This window comes from Myotis brandtii, unplaced genomic scaffold, assembly GCF_000412655.1.
Source record: "Myotis brandtii unplaced genomic scaffold, ASM41265v1 scaffold421, whole genome shotgun sequence".
NCBI lineage: Eukaryota > Metazoa > Chordata > Mammalia > Chiroptera > Vespertilionidae > Myotis > Myotis brandtii.
Window position 1 is genome coordinate 2,230,779 of NW_005366140.1, and position 3,800 is coordinate 2,234,578.

Genomic DNA, 3,800 nt, shown 5'->3' on the forward strand with positions numbered 1-3,800 from the left:
CTGCCTGACCGCCCTCCCTCCCACGTTGCTTTGTTGGGGATCCCCCTCTGGGTCTCCAGCAAGCTCCCTCCCCTCACGAGCGCGCCTGCCAACCTCAGAGAACGGCTCCAAGAGCTGGAGGGACCCTCTGCCGCCTCAAAGCGCTCATTTCACAGATGGGGAACCGAGATCCTGAGAGGGGGTGTCCCTGGCCAGGGCCCAGCACCCCAGCAGCACAGATTACCGCTGTCCCCCTACCTCTGGGGGTTGCTTTCCTGTGTCAGAAAAGAACTGGAGCCAAAGAGCTAGGGGAAAGCAATTACGCACCCCCCACACCCTGAGCGGGCTCTGGGGCCTGGGGGGCGGGTGTCCAGTGGGAACCCCGAGGCCTCGCGGACAGCTGGTGATGCTGCCCAGGCTGGAAGGTTCCGGTGAAAGTGGGGGCACCCTGGATGGCCAGAAAACAAACCACGGAAACTTCTCTACGCCATTGTTGGGCCATGAAGTCTCCCCTCTCCCCTCACTACTGGGGTACCCCGCTGAGCGTGAGTGACAGAGGCCTGGGCAGCAGATTGTGAAGGTCACTCTGCCAAATTAGAACAATGCGGCTCCCCTGATTTGGATCACTAAGGGCTGAGCACCTGCGGTGACCTTGGTCCTGCTCAGGCTGCCTGAGCCTGTTTCACTTCAGCACCTGGACAGCGCCCACTTCTGGGGGTCCTTTCTGCTCTGGGGAGTCCGTGAGGGTGCCTGCTACGTTTTGCTGTTCCCCTCCAGCTCCTCACCCCCATGAAACGTGGTGCCCTCCAGATCAGAATTCTCCCCACGCCACCCCCTGCCCCACCCAACCTGTCTCTAATCCCCACCCACCTTCCGCCTGGGCCTGGAGAGAGGGGGGTTTCCTCTTGGGAGCCAGAGGGCTGCTTCTACAAGCCTCCGTCCTTTGTTGTTGTTGTGATTTCCCCCTTTTCTTTCATTCATTCTAAAAATAGCCCTCTCCCTTCAAGCTCCCCCCCACACCCCACCCCCAACTGGTCGGGAGCCAGGTCCTGAGGCTGGGATTCCAAGGCCAGGATTCCTTGGTGAAGGTGGGGCTGAAGGACTGGAACCTGGGGTGGGGTGGAGTGAGTGGGGGGAGGGCGGGCATTGGGAGCGCATTCCCTCCCATTGTGTGAGTGAGACACGCTCAGAGGGCACTGCCAGCGTGACCGTGACCATGTACAGGGAAAGAGAACAAAGAAGAGAACAAAGTGGGGGTTTGGGGTCTATACTGAGGAGACAGAAAGGGAGAGAGCTGACAGTACCTCAGGTACCCCTGCCAGCAGCTCCGTGGGGGTGACTCACCACTCCTGGGGGTAGGCTGAGGCCCATGCCTTGGTCAGACACCGTGATGGACAGTCGGGAGTCAGCAGTCACAGAACGCACATCATTGGGAAAGGTTCCCTATCCTTGAATCCTCACAATTGCCCTTTGGAGCCCCCAGAAGGCCCCTCCCAGTCCTGCAGCTTGTCTCCAATGTCTCCCCAGTTCCTTCTCCATGACTCAGCCATAGAATTCTATTCTCACCCAGGTGACTGATCCAGTCCCTACCTACCCCTAATAACTGACACTCTCCTGCTTGAACCAAGAGAAGGACCCTGGATCACCCCCTCCTCAAAGTCCCACATAGTCTGGCTCTCCTTTGTCCAACCCCTCCAGCTGTCTCCCTGGACCATACATTATGCTCTGGCCATGCCCAGCATCTATCCTAACCAGCCCAGCCTCAGGACCTTTGCATCTGCTGTTCCTTCTGCTAGAATTGCCCTTCCCTGGCTCTCCTCACCCGCTATTGTCTTTCAGAGCCTGATCCAACATCACCTCCTATCTAGAGTCATCCCTTCTCTGGGAATATCACCCTAGTTCAGTGATGGTGAACCTTTTGAGCTCGGCGTGTCAGCCTTTTGAAAAACCCTAACTTAACTCTGGTGCCGTGTCACATATAGAAATTTTTTGACATTTGCAACCATAGTAAAACAAAGATTTATATTTTTGATATTTATTTTATATATTTAAATGCCATTTAACAAAGAAAAATCAACCCAAAAAATGAGTTTGCGTGTCACCTCTGACACGCGTGTCATAGGTTCGCCATCACTGGCCTAGTTTATTGTCCTCAACCCCTGGTATGGTCTATTCACTTATTCACCTTCCTGCCCCTCTTCCATGTGGGTCCCAGTGCACTTGGGCCTGGCCGATGAGAAGAGGGGGTCACTCTGAGCCAGCGCCACCTCAGAAGCTACCCAGCTCCAAATAAAGGGACAGCACTACTCAGCTCGCTACCCTGTAAAGCATCCCTAGGACATGCAAAAAAGGTACAGGTCCTGCTTCTGCAGGCGCATTGCCTAGGACAGCGACACTGAAAACATGTGTTCCCCACCTGGACCCGCTTAGCCTGTTTCCAGAATAACATGCAGCTGGGGACAGTGATCCATAGGGACCAAGCTCCCGAACTGTGAAGTAGAAGCCAGGCCAGAGGAGCAATTGTTGAAGTGTCCCCATGGCAAATAAGTCTGACGAGCAAAGATGAGAATGGGGGGTGGGAGGGAGGCCCTGGGGACAGCCCAGGGCCAGAGGCCCCCAGGGGCTGACCGTTCCCATTATTAGTTTTTCCATAAAGCTTTATTATCTTACATTTTTTAAACCAAAGGGAAAGATAGGAGGAAAACTGCTTTGTTGAAGGGTATAAAGGTTCAGAGAGGGTATCCCCCTTTGGGACAGAAAACACACTCTCAAATGTTTTTCAAGCACCTTCTATATGCTATGTGCCCAGAGATTGATGGTGAGCCTGGCCGGTGGGGATTCCTGGGTAGCAGGCAGACAGTAGGGAGCTCTGGAGGTTCCAGGAGGTGATGGCTGTTAGGATGAGCTAGGACATTTTGCCTCAGCAGGGCCAGGCCCAAGCCAGAGGGTTTGGGTTGGGGGAAGAGAGAAGGCTCTTGAAGGTGCCAGTTAGTGCCACACCTTTGTGAAATTCACTACCTGGCCACGACTCCACCTCAGGCTGGTGTTGGAATCCAGGAGGCTGGGAGAGGGCATAGGGAATGGGCTGGGGGTGGGACCCGGCATGCAGGGCTGTAGGGGACCAGGGAGGTGAGAGACAAAGACATCATCTGTTCCCGCGGCTTTCAGAAAGACTCAAAGGACGGGGGAGAGGGGGAGGAAAGGGGGGACGCCCGACCAAGATTAGGGCTGCCAGATAATATATTGGGCACGAAATGGAACCTATTTATAATCATATAAATTATATTCATTATTTAACTGGGCATCCTGTACTTTTTTCCCCTGGAAACCTTAGGCTGGGATCTTCTGGGGTTTGCTGGGGTTGGGTTGGGGCTCCAGAAGGTGTCCGTCCCAGTCTCTCTTCCCATCACCCGCACAACACCCCCACCCCCGTGCTACCTTCATAGGCTTCTCTTTGTCCTCACATGGTCCCTCTTCCTTAACTGCTCCCCAAGGTCCCCCTCCCCTCCCTCTTCCTTTGTTGTCCGTCTCCCTCTGCGCTCTCCCCTAGCCCCTCCTCCTCCTGCACCCCTCTCCCTACCATCCCCACCCTGCGCATTTCCCCCAACCTTCCCCGGAACCCTTCCCTCCTCCACAGCCCCTCTCTCCTCGCTCACCCTCTCCCACAGCGCCACCCTCTCCTCTCCTCCCCGCATCCTCCCCTGCGAATCCCCCGGGAGCACGAAGGGAAACCCCGGCCACCGGCGCTGAGCTCCACGCAGGCGCAGAGCAGTCCGGCTTCCCCGAGGCCGCCTCCGCATTGCAGCCCGCGCGCCAAGTTG